At 41.9% G+C, this 13,692-nt stretch overlaps 1 long non-coding RNA gene across 3 annotated transcripts in view; it reads left to right on the forward strand.

Moving 5' to 3' along the window:
• Positions 1-11,981, forward strand: part of LOC110394220 — a 40,440-nt gene extending 28,459 nt beyond the window's left edge. Inside the window, exons 3-4 of one of the 3 annotated variants that reach the window (XR_002435458.1) lie at positions 1,891-11,018; positions 11,122-11,981. This is a non-coding gene — a long non-coding RNA (uncharacterized LOC110394220). Of the gene's footprint in view, positions 1-1,890 lie in introns of all 3 variants that reach the window. The other 2 variants (XR_002435456.1, XR_002435457.1) reach the window with 2 other exon arrangements.

A 13,692-nucleotide genomic window follows, 5' to 3' on the forward strand; every position in this document is an offset into this window, starting at 1 on the left:
AGCACGACAGTGTGAGAAGTCACATCCCAAGGTTATTCTGTGCAACAGAAATCCTTCTCATTATCTGTCTGTTTTTCACTGAGCTCCACAGGAGAAGGACAGTGAGAATAAATTGCTTTGAATCCAGTGGCGATCTCCTGCCTGTGCCCTGGCAGATGGCTGTGGTCACACGTCTGCCTGTGGGTTTCCTGCCTTAAGCTTGCGAAACATTTCTAGTTTTACATTTTGGGAACTCATGTACTTCTGAGACTAAGAATATCTAGATCTTGAGAATGTATGTGTATGTTTTGTCCAAAGGCTAAATTCATTTAATTAGCGCTGGATAATCCTCCAGAAATCCAGACAGGATCTGGCTTTGTGCATGCTAAAGTCTATTTAAAAACTGTAGGAAATCTGAGAATATATTGCCTCTTTTTCTTCACACCACAGAAGCAGAAGTTCTAATCAGTAAGTTCAGGCTGATAATGAAACTTTTTGTCTTTGCAGATACAAGAGCAAAACTTCCAACCCCTAGCTGACTTAGCTATACTCGCAAAAGAAAAGAAAGAAAGAAAGAAAGAAAGAAAGAAAGAAAGAAAGAAAGAAAGAAAGAAAGAAAGAAAGAAAGAAAGAAAGAAAGAAAGAAAGAAAGANAAAGAAAGAAAGAAAGAAAGAAAGAAAGAAAGAAAGAAAGAAAGAAAGAAAGAAAGAAAGAAAGAAAGAAAGAAAGAAAGAAAGAAAGAAAGGAAGGAAGGGAGGGAGGGAGGGAGGGAGGGAAAGAGGAAGGGAGGAAGGGAGGAAGGGAAGGAGGAAGAGACCAAACAAACTCGTTGTAAACAATGAAACTAGCAAAAGGCAGCCTTTTGCCAGTGTAAATTAAGTCATCCCAAGAGGTGGTCTAAATATGCAAGCAGAAAAACTCCTGTTGCCAGTATAAGCTGTATTTCCATAGGGGGCTTTGCTGCTTTTGCTGGCAAAGCTTTTCTAGTGTAAACCAGAGTTGCTGATACTGCCTTGTAAGCACAACTGATAAAAAATAACGTGTAATTATCATTCTTTTTGCCTGTCTGCTATGGTCATTTGCAGCCCTCAGCTGGATCCTGGCAAGTGACGTACACATGGGTCAGGATCTGGAGCACAGTGGGATTGAGGGGCAGAGCATGGTGAAAGAGCAGGAAAATCTCAAAATGAGAGTAAAATGGTAAAGGAACTATCATTTTTCAAAATGCTAACCAGCCTGCCAGGTACTGTTTAACAGGATTTGTGTTGTCAAGCCCATTCATAAAAATATTGGTGCTATAACTTTATCAGTGTAGCTAAAATAATGCAGGTCCATGAGTGATATGGTTACTCCTCTTAGAAAACACTGCAAATGCTTTCAGATGACAGGAAAGTTTCCTTTGACTTGTTGAATTGACAGAGAGAACTTGATTTGATCAACCATAAAACTGTTACTTTTATTTTACCAATTTATTTATATATTGTTATATACATATATATACCAATATATTTTATAAATTATGTATCATACAGATGGGACTTGATTCTCTAACTTTTGAGAAGAATCCTGTGTAGACTGTGTAAAAAGAGCCAGGGCAATATATGAAAAAACAAAATACAGTCTTGAGCCCAGATTTGGGCCAACGTATAGTGGTGATTTCACACGGTGTCTGTGAATGTTGCTGTATTGCTGTATTGCTGTATGAAGCTGTTATGAATGTTGTGGTATTAATAGAATCTAGATAGCATTCAATACTAGAAGAGATGCTTCCTTCACCTAGGGCTCAGGATAGCACATTCTGCTTACTGAGAGGGGTCACCAAGTGGCAGCATTCATGAGCAAATACTTAGCAACCTGTTTTGCTCCTGGGAAAAATACCAGGTAAAGCTAAAGCATGTATTTTCTCTTAGACATTCAAAAAAGACAAAATAAAGAGCACCTTCACCCTCACTGAGCTCAGCTAGACTGTGTTGGTGAGTCGAACCAGGGTAGAATCCAGTCCAGAGTAATACTGAGGAAGAGGAGAACATCACAAGAGCACAGAAACAGAGATGCAGGCTCCTCATATACCAGAAGAGGAAAAGGAGATGGCAGCATCATGCATGCCTCTTTGTTGGCATAACGAGCAAAGAGAGGTGAGCGGTGTCTGCATCAGGTGATAATATTCACTAGCAACCAATAAATTTACCATATTTCAGTTTCCATGCAGAAAATGATTAATTGTGATGATGCCTAGCAATTATATAGCATGTTGCCTCTTTAGAGACTTACACATACGATAAGCAGGTGTGAGTAATTTGCCATTGTAGTGGGTGTCTGTAGCTAAAGCTGTTCTTTACTGTTTGAGCTGAAATGCGTTGCCTGCATACATTAAGCAGCGCAATGCTAATCCCATCTTCCTTTTTAATTCAGGTTTGGTTGATGATCTGTGAGAACCATCTGCACATTTGAGATTCAGAGTGTGAAAACCAGGCATTGTGGATCATGGGTTGGTCTCTGGTGTCCTCCATATTTTGTGTAGCCAGTGGGGTCCCCATGGGCACTCTGTAAATGCCAGTGCCATGGCTCTGCATCTTGGGCTTTGCCTTATCCTTCCTAAAGCACTGCAGCACACACACACCAGGCTTCTTGGACCTCCTGTTTGGAGAAGCTGTGGATAGCAACACTCAGCACAACCATTTTTTGTGATACTCAGGAAAAAGTCTCAAATGCAGAGGTAGTTTTGCCATACCTCTGGCTGTCTGCAATTTTTTTCACTGGGTTTCAAGATGGAAGAGGTGGTTTCTGAGGTACAACTACAATTTCTTTCTTGATGGTAGCACAATTTGCCCCCAGAGACTAGAATACCAATCCACAGATGCTTGGAAAATACCCACCCTGCCTCTCAAAACTCTCATGGCATGACAGAATTAAATACAGAAGGGAAAGAAAAATCAAGCATGTCCCTGTTGCTTCTGAATTTAAAATGCAGGAAATAGTGTTTCAAGCATGGGGCAAATATGCCAGAGCTGAGTGTAGGTGTTTTACAGGTCTCTAGCTTACTGCTCACTACCTGCAGACTGTGGCCATAATGAATTACGGGTAGCATAACCAGAAAATAGATACAAAATATATTTCAGTCCAAAAGAATTAAAAGCCTTACTACCATGTAACCTCACTTCCAAGGAGATAAACAGAATCTCCGGAAGCCGCATAAGGGTGTCAAACAGTCTAATGCAAGGAGACAGCTCAAGGGTTTGAACCACCTCCTGTGTTTCTCCCATCCACTGAGTGCCATTTCTGTGCAGCTTTACTTGCATGAATGCATGCTATCGGTACAAAAACTCCACGAGAAAACTTCCATTCCCTTATGTGTGTTGGCGTATAGAACAACACCATGCCCGTGGTATACACCTGCATTTACCATTAGTTGCTGTCTTAATAATAAATTATTGAAGGCATATTTCCTTTAATGTTTACCTAAAGAGGGAACAGCTAAGAAAAGCTGCATGCACTGAATTCAAGAAGGGGATATTTCTTTCCTACTATAAACAGAACTGATTATAAAACCAGAACACAAACTGAGCTCCTTGCCCTTTGGTTTTGTATGAGGTTACATTTCTTTGCGAGACTCTAATTTCTTCAGTTTTTTACTGCATTCCAACCCAGGGAGATATAAACCAAAGCAAACAAAGTACCCCCCAAAGGATTCTCTCCCCCTAAAGCGGGGCTTCTATTTTTAATTCTCCACAGCTTTTAAAACATTTGAATGGGAAGCTTCCATCAGTCTTTAGTGGAAAAAAATTCCTGCTGGTCTCTCAGGATATCCACTCCAGATAATCTCAACTGGCAACTCGATATAAGACCGATATCTCTTCTCAGAGGGGTTCCTTGCTTTGCATTTCAGCACATTCTGCCTTTACAAAGTAACTCTTTAAACAGTCATACTTTCCTCCTTCCAAGATGAAATAGGAAAAAGAAGAAGAGGTTAAAAAAAAAGGAAAAAAAAGATGACCTTCTTGCTTGCTGGCAGTGATTTTTTCACACTTTAACAGTGATCTTCTACAAAGTTGGCTCTCAAAAACACACTGCACTAACTTCACTCCGACCAAGAGCAGGAATGTACGCAGGCAGCGCTGTAAGGAGGTCTCACCTCACCACCGTCTTCCCCCATCACACCTCCAGGAGCCCTTGCTTGCAGCATCCTCAAAAGTCTGGACCCTTCTCCAAGCTGATGCTGATGGGACTCAGTGGGAAGCAGGAAAGCTCTTACATCCATCACAAGTGTGATACAAAATAAAATTGCAAGGAACTGAAAAAGTACTCCATATTTCCAACACCAAAGGAAAAGAGTGGTAACAAGTAAAGACCATATGTACATTGTGCCTCAAGAATTTCAAGGAAGGCTCCTTTAAGAAGCTTAAAGTCTGGCCATTTATCTGTACTTCCAAGAATCTCAAGGCAGGAACTCTCTCCCCATGCTCCCCAAGGAAGGAACCAATTGCTTATCATGAGGGAAAGTGTGACTGAAATGTGATAGCCAAAAAACAAAAGAAATCTCTAATAAGTTAGAAATTCTTTCTTAAACCTATGGAGCGCAGTCTGCTTGGAGTCTGGCTTAATCTGTCGCCATAAATACATCTATTGAGGGAATTTTCCATGAGGTTATCAGACAGCAAAATTCTACAAGTCACATCCTTGCTCACTGTGTGATGCCTCTGGCAGGTTCAACCTGGTTAATATTTATGCTGCAATCACCAGTGACTTCTTGAAACCCTAAAGGCAATATGTCCTCAAAAAAAAAAAAAAAGCCCCAGAGCTCCTGCAGATGCGCTATCATCATAAATTCACCCCAAAGTGGAAACTCAAACAATGGATCTGTGTTTATAAACATGGAAAATAAAGTAAATTACTAGATACAGCTTCCAAGTGTTTAGAGCTGCAAGGTATCCTCACACACACAAAAGCCCATATTCACACTTGCCTGCACCAAAAGAGCTTGCATGCTTACCTGGGAATTTGGACTGTGATTGCTATTATCAAGGGGCAAATTTCTGACCAGTGATAATAAATCGTAACAGTGTTTTTGCTCGATGGAATGATCTCTGAGTGATTAACACCACCATTTACCTCCCTGTAGCAACAGTTGTTTCCTATTGCTGGACAAAGAGAGCACAGAGACATGTGGGAAGATTGTGTAGGATGTGGTAGCTGTTGACAAAAACTTAACTTTTTAGAGGCTACCTATCTACCTTGAAATATGTTCGATGCCAGAAGGCAGATAAGGGGTTAAGAGATTTCCCTCGCCTTATCTTTCACATGCTCTTATCTGCCCAACAGACCATAATAAATCAGAAGACCTCTTCTTCCATCTGGCTCACTCTAAATTCCTTGCTTCCACATGATTTGGGAAAGTTTTCCTGACCTTTCACGACTTCTGTGATATTGCACAGAACTTGAGGTTGGAAGAAGTGCATGAGGGAAATGTGGCAGATATAAAACATGCCTACAACTGGGTGAAGCCTTCAGTGGGGTGTCACTCCCAGGATCTCCCTTGGGATTTGCTACCTGTGCTCTTTCTTGCCCAAGGTGGCAGTCTACAGGTTAGGCCCACAATGGATCCACTGCAGAAAGGGTGGCCAAACGCTGCAGGGCCTGAACACTGCCTTGTGCACTCCCAAAGCCCACTGAACATCTCTATGTGATTATCAAGAAGCATGAAAGAGCTGTGTAAAAGATACCTGATGTACTGATCAGCTTCAGCTATGAAGTGGACATAAGTCCCATCCCTCAAGATATTCAAGGTCAGGATGGACAGGGCTCTGAGCAACCTGATCTGGCTGTAGGTGTCCCTGTTCATTGCACTGGAGCTGGTCTGGATGGTCTTTAAGGGTCCCATTCAACTCAAACAGTTCTGTGAATTGTCCATTACATTACAATTAGCCCTTGACGTAGAGAAGTTAGAGATCTTATGAAAAAAGGCAAAATTATTACTCTGATTTCCCAGTGTTTCCACTCTAATTTCCATCTTTCTGCCCCATCTTTACCACCCATTCTCATCACCAAGTCCCAACTCAGGCCACCACTCACCATCCCTTTCTCCTAAGAAGTTTACACAGGTTCATACAATGAATTTGCCTGCAACAGCAAGTCTGCACAAGACTATTTTTGTTTAATATGCAAAAGTTTAAAAATACATTTTTTTTGTTCTGTATCTACCCTACACATTCATTTGCAAGTAGAAAAATATGTGCATACCATAACAGCTGCCATGTTGCAATAGTAACATTTTTTGCTTAGCCACACACGTGGTGATACAGTCCCACGTGTTTGGGTTAGTGTGCATCCACTGTACACCCAGTGAATGTACATGTCTTTGCCTTTGTGGTGTACTAAGAGCTAAGTACAATGCAGGTGTACACACTAATAAAAATCATGAGACAAGTTATTCGGTGTTCTAACTGTGCTGACTTCACTCAGGCAACTATAGCACTGAATCTAGCCCCACATCTCTGTTTCATACATATTAAAAAACAAAACAAAAAAAAAAAAACTTGATAGTTTTCAAGGCAGATGTCTTTCACATCAGTGTAAAGTAGAAGGAAGAGATATCTCTCAGTACCTAAGAAAAAAAAAACAGTCCTATACTTACACATGGTATTTAATACATACCGCTAATGGAATGAGCTTCATAATTTATTCTGGGGTTTACCTTTTCATGAACTCTGTCTTGTTCCTGCTCGTGAAAGATTTTCTGGTGCTTAGAAGATATTAAAAGCACATCATCTCTGTCTCTCCCTCTTCTCATTTCTGTGTATTCACATATTGATATATTTTGCTGGTGCACATGGCACAGCAGCAGCAATAATGCTGTTTGCTTCTGCTCTGCTTTTTGTCTCAGGATCTCATGCCAAGAGTTATAAAGCGAAGAGCCTAAAGTTGGGTTTTTTATATTCACACTGAGGCCCTTAAATTATGGCTTGAGTTTCAGAGGTGCTGACTTTAAGCGGAATTGGCGGTTTGCAATACCACTGCTCAGGACACTTAACACCAGAGGAAAGGTTTCACACACTTGTGTCCCACCGCAACCCATGCAGACCTCGTGGCTGTGGCTGCTGATGCAGGATCCAGCAAAGGCAGATTGCAGAGGTGAGTGCCTGTGAGCTGTGCAGCTGTGGTGTTTGTGGTGCTGGAAAAAATGAAGGAGATCCACAAATCAAAGCAGATACACAGCAACACATCTAGGTCTGAAATGTCACACGTCAAATCTGGGATTTCCAGGGGCTTCCAAAATACCTGCCTGCTATTCAGGCACCACTTTCCAGCTAAACCTTTTCTGCAGAGCAGCTTCTTCTGCTGACCTGCTTGAAATGTGTTGCCCTACTTCTGTCTTCTTTTGATCGCATATCTTCTTAACCTCCCACTGACAAAGCCAGGCTGAGCAAGGCCTTGCCCCGGCAGTGCTGGCTGCCCCACAGGTGCGCTCCATGAAGGGGATGTCCCATGGAGAGGGAACAGGAGCAGCGCGGGAAGTGGGGACATAGGCTCACGCCTGAAAGGAACGGGTGTCTGCAACCTGCTGGGGTTTATTTTTGTTTTCTTAACTGAAACAGCTCTGTTGGTATAAAACATGTGCTAAACCAGGCCTGAATCTTCTAAGAAAGCTCACATAGACCTATTTTATTCAGCCATCCTTCTCATGTTACAGTTAATGGAAATAGCATGTGATTTTCAAAAGACAAACTTTTGACTGACTATTCCCGTGTATATATTTCCCTCAAAATTCTACATTATATGGTATTCTTTTGCTTCATTATTGTTAAATGATTTCTGTCATTTAATGGCAATTTGTCCTGTTTACTCAAAGCTCTAAGCAAAGGAAAATGGAAAAATGCACACACCGAGAGAAAACCCTAGTTGCTTATCTCATTGCACAAATATTGTTTTCCTAGGAAAGTGTGGTCCTGATAGAGTCAATTATTCTGCCAGCCCTCTCTCCCAATTTTTCTGTTCCCCTTTTTATCTCACATTTTCCTTGCTCTATGCTCTGAGTATTTTATTGAGAAAACAAGCACACTTGCACAGCCTTCACAGTGCAAATACTGGAGAGGACACATTCATATGTGTAAACTTCAGAGAGTATGTAGTTTATTTTTTGTGTAATTGATTTTGTAGTAGAAAGAAGTCACGGTATGAACTAACAGGATAATGTTTTTGATCAGTTTCCAATGCTTAATTACAAGTCTGCTATAACTAATTTCCTTCGTGCACTCACAGCTGCTATTCTTTTGTCACTGGTTTATTTTTCTTTGAAAATCTGAAAGGCATCGAGCTTTTCTCTGAGAGTCGTCTGCCCTGATTGACTCTTGAAGACACCTCATTACCACAGTCATTTTGCAAAGTTGTGTAGCTGTTTGGAACCTCACAAGTAATTTTTTTTCTTTTTAATTAAAAAAAAATGCTGCTTTGAAATGCTATGGAATATCTGGCTCATTAGAGCATGAAACCAGTTGGCTTAGCAATACAAAAAACCCTTATGGGAAGAGCAGGAGAATTTACAGGATTGGGTGCACTGCTCATTTGTGAAAGCTTGATAGTTTGAAAGAAAGCTCCGGATGATGAGATATTTGGTGGTTTGGTTTTGTTTTGTTTTGTTTTTCCAAAATAATCAATGAAACATCATCCTTAACAATGTATTTTTGTAGCAAATTTTACCTGGTGAAATCATAGAAAATCTCCACAATATATATGTCTATGTCTGTAGACATTTCTATGTTCCATACATTATAAACAGCTTTGCTAATATGTTGCAAGGAGTGAAGTGTGATACTACCACATGCCTTTGGGTCCCTCTCCAAAGGCAGAACAGTGCAAAACTCAACACACTTGCACAGTATGAGTTGTCCATTCAGAGTCAAACTGGGTAAATGCTGAACCATAGCAGGACTGGGCAGAATGTGACCCACTGATCTTTCCCCATTTGTTCTTAACATCATCCTGTCTCCTGTTTCAGCATATGATGTTCCATTCCTTATTTATTCGATTGAAACTGAATTTGGGCTTGTTATTCTCTGAATCTGAGTGTTTGACTCTCACTGCCAACCACTCCTCAGTACATCTTCAAACACTTGAAATAATACAGTCAAATGAGGAGAAATAAGGTTTCCTGATGGGTTTAAGAGCCACAGTTCCTACTTTACAATAGGCAGCTAAGCCAGAGATGAGTGGGCAACATATATCTCTAGCTCCTAATGTTAACAAAGGCAACGTTTTATATCAATGATTACATGTAAATGCAAATGTATGTAGATTATTTACTTGGATAAGAGATTTCATACATCCATCTCTGCACCCCTCCTCCTCCCCCTCTCTTTTCACCCAGGAAGAGATACTATTGTTATTCTAGTCATCTTTCTCTTGATTTTATTATCTAACAGCGCCATAAAAGTGACAAGAAAATGGATTTTTCCGACAACAGTCTCCTGTTCCCAGTGTAATTTCACGTTGAGCTACAGATACTGACAACATCAGATAGTTTATACATCTCTCCTTTAATTGTATAGTGCAGCTCCATTTTCAGAGAAGTGCTCACCACTACATAATTAAGAAAATCTTTAAAGCATCTGAGTATTGTAGGATGTTGGATCCAGAAAGGATGAGGTATGTGAGGCTGTGCTGGGGCTGGCCTGGTCCTCGCTGGATGTGTGAAGGGTCAAAAACAGGTGTGAGGGAGTGGTGAAGGCCAGCCCCGCCGCCAGGCCACCAGGCATTGTGCCTGCATGAGAAGTCTGCAGCTAGGAGGGGCCCAACGTGGCCTTTCATGGGGGTCTTGCAGATTTCAACTGGGGCTGGGGGTTTTGGCCAAAGCCTCACCTCGCCGGCATGAGCTAGGTCAGAGATAGCTGAATTGAGATAAAAGCCAAGTGTGCTGGGTGCGTCCACCTCCTGGCCCCAAGCGGGGCTAGAAACTCAGGGAAACAGACAAATAGCCCTCATTATCTCAGTGCTCCAACTATGTCATTTTTTAATGGGATAAGAATGCAGCTCCTACTAAACACAAAAAACGTGTTGTTGTAGAAGTGTCTCCCTCCAAAACACAGCAACAAAGCAAGCTCCCAGCCTTCCTGCACAGTCTGTGCAATAGGATTGCAATATTTCACTGCTACACAGGGGGATTCAAATGCCTCACACTCCATGGATTTCTCTCCCTGGGGTAGCATTGAAAATCCCAGTATCAATCACAGAGCTCACAGAGCGGGCTGTGGCACAGCTTTGTCCTGTGGCCAGGCTGCAGGGACTGGGACAAGGCTGGAGAATGGGGTGGCTGGGGACACTCAATGTGTGCCAGGTGCTGCTGGGCACTGGCTGAGGGAGAAACAGGGGGAGAGGTCCAGCACAGTGATAACTGAGAAGCATCGCTCCCCTGGGGAAAACGGTTCTGAAATAATAAATATTTGGATTGATTTGGGGTAATATTTAACAGATGTGGACAGAATATCCTCCATTAAAATAAGTTACTCTTATAATTGAAACGACATTCCTCCTATCACTATCTGCAAATTCAAAAAGCTTATTTTAGCTTAGGGATAAAACAAGCTGAAGCAATGGGTAGTACAGCCATTTTCCCACTTTTTTTTTCCCCAACAGCTACCTCTCATCTCTCAGAACTATTTGTTTTATTAAGAAATCTTGTAGTCTGAAGCCAATTTATAGGAAGCCCAAAGCTGTGTGTTGCAGTCACTTTCGTAAGGACTATTTATTTTTTAGCAGCTCACAATAAAAAAAAAAAAAAAAAGTGTAGTCTGTTCCATATGCAAAGCAAAGGATTAACCAGGAGAGGAACACTAATAAATTTCTTTCCTTCAGGAAAGAGTCAGCAGGCTTGGGGCTTCAATTTGATTTAACCTAATGCTGTTGCCCATCGCTTCAAAAGATGCTGCACCCCCTCCAGCTGGTATCACGAGGAACCTCGTTTGCAGGGAGAATCACATGTAGAATCCTATCTGCAAACTGGCATGCATAATTACTCCATGTTTTCTCCAGAAGAGATTACCCCATGGTAATAATTATGTCAAAAATACGCCCCAAAGAATAATACTTCAGACAAGTGCCGCCATCCGACAAATCCACTGGATAATTATGTTATTTTTCCCCTCTGAAAGCTCTCACTCATCTCTGCATCATCCGTGAAGACCTCCTCCAAGGGAAGCGCCAGCTTGCTGCCATGATGGTACATACATCACGATGGCACATACATCACGGCGCGGTGGCAAAGCCGTCCGGCCTGGCTCCTGACGCAGAGCTGCACTCGGACCTTGCCCCAAGCAAAAGATGCCACCTCTAATATATGGAACTGTCACGAATTTGTTTTTTGTCATAAATGAAGCATGAGGCTGTGCTTTAATTTTCCTCACTGCCCTCTGTCAGGTAATAACCATAAATATTGTCCTGAATCATTAAGTCACAAACTGAAATGTGATCCTGCCCAGTTCCCAATCAGACAGCCATCTGGAAGATGAAAGAAGTCTATTTTCATTGCAGAATGATCCAGACTCTAATTTGTAGTAACAGTCTTAACAGGCTGTTTCAGAGACATTAACCAGAGACTGGTGGCAGTTACCCAAGGAGGGGGCACTGGAGGCGCTGCCTTCAGTGTGTGTCACGGGCAGAACACCCATCACTGCTGTGGGCTCACAGAGTCTGCATCTTTTATTCGAACGCCATGTTTCTAAACAGGCACAGGTTATGGATCCAGGGTGGCTGGAAATATACTGTGTCGTAAAAAATGCCAACACGTTTGTGGGAGACAGAAAATAGTACTTCCACAGAGCCAGCAGTGGTACCGCAGGTCGTATAAATGCCTCCTATCTTAGGGTTAATTTCATGCTGAAAGTAAATATCTCTATATAAAATATATTCATACATATGTATGTAGGTTGCTTCAAAAGTAATGCCTCCTATTTATTTCCGTGGAAACTAAACAGATACAAAGAGCACAATAATCCTATTTGATAGAACAAATTCTCAGGTACAAAACACTATTTTCAGTGTAGTCATCGCCATTAGCTATGCATTTTCACCAGCAATGACTCAGAGCCTGCATGCTGTACTCATAAAAATCTGCACCAGCGGAGGTGACCTGCTGCCACTGTCACCACTGCTGAAATGCACCACCCACCACCTCAGCGTGCTCACACCCACTGTTTGGTCACCGTAAATGTTCAGTAGGCATCGATGAATGTCAATAGGTGCAATTTTTTCCTCATGAAGGAATTCAATGACACACCTTTGCTTCATATGCACTTCCATGTCAGACACCATTCTGTCAGACTGCCTTTCTGCTGCTGTCTGTTGCACAGCAACAAAAAGTAACGGAATACTGTCAGGAAGGTTCAGCCTCTACTGCCATACCACCAACGTCTGCCTCTGAAGTTGTGGGCCAACATAATAAAACAGGAGGCATTACTTTCAGAGCAGCCATTGTATATCTTATAATTTTCTTGCTACTGAGAAAACAATAAGTATTTTCACCATCAAAGAGCACTTTTCTTGTAGCAGCAAAATACTTTTTACTCTGTTAACAGCCCAACGATGTGATTACATGGCTGAGCAAGAGCACTGCCAGCTGGGAGCATCTCGCCAGGTACCTGGCAGCACCACTCCTATCAACCCACACTGCCTTTCTCTGTGTGTTAGTCTGTAACTAATGTTGCTAAGGTTAAAATTCAGCCCAAATTAGGTGGCTTCAGTATGCACTATTAAAAATCTACAGACTTAATTCTGAAAGACAGGTAACTTTGTCATAATTCTCTTTACATCTGCTTCTGAAGAGAGATTTAGAGATGTCTCTCTCATTCTTAAATGGTGCTGAAAACACAGCATTAGTCTGTCCTCGTTCCCATGTCCTTGCTCTTGCAGACCTGCCAATTAAAGATGGATGCAGAGGCATAGAAATGCAAGTGTGTCTGACAGCAGGCATCTCTTAAGCAGAGGTTCAGAGGGGTGAGCATTTGGCTGAGCCTCCTATTTTCCTTGATGTTTTATCATCCTGGATTATGTTTCCTTTAAAGCTTACTGAAAGCATTTGCTATAACAGATGTGTGTGTATGAATGATCTTAGCCCATAGATTTGGAAATGACCACACGGGGGTCTCTTACAGGTAAAGATAACCGAATTAGCATCCTTCTGAATAAGCCCTTCTATTTTTCTAAAACGTTGCTAGTTACAAGTGGTGTAGAGAGAAGATAAGGAGCAAAATAAATGCCGTTCCTCTGCATCTCTACACTGCAGATGTAGAACAGAGCAGGACTGTCAACCAGCAGGTAGGATTGAAGTGTGTCTATGCATGCATGGGTGTCCCACACATTCCCAATTGGATGCTGAGTTCTCGATGTTTTCATCTAAGCTCCAAAACTGGAAGATAAACGACCCCCTGGATGCATTTTCCTCATGCTTCACTGTGTGAGTCTTGCCATAGCTGTTATTCCCACCCCAGCAGGGCATCAGTGGTGCTCAGAACTGCATGTGGCAAATGGAAACCTTCATTCTGGAGCCGATACATGAACTGACAAAACAGACGCATAGCAGGAGATAGGAAACTCCCTATCAAGTTCCCACTTTCCAGACCAGAAATTGATGGAGAAGTGAAATCCCGGATGCCTTGGCACCATGCAAGTTGTTCATCTTAACCTTCACAGGGCTTGTGTTCGGCCATGGAAGTGAGGAGGTTTGA

This window comes from Numida meleagris, chromosome 2 (genome assembly GCF_002078875.1).
Source record: "Numida meleagris isolate 19003 breed g44 Domestic line chromosome 2, NumMel1.0, whole genome shotgun sequence".
Classification (NCBI taxonomy): domain Eukaryota; kingdom Metazoa; phylum Chordata; class Aves; order Galliformes; family Numididae; genus Numida; species Numida meleagris.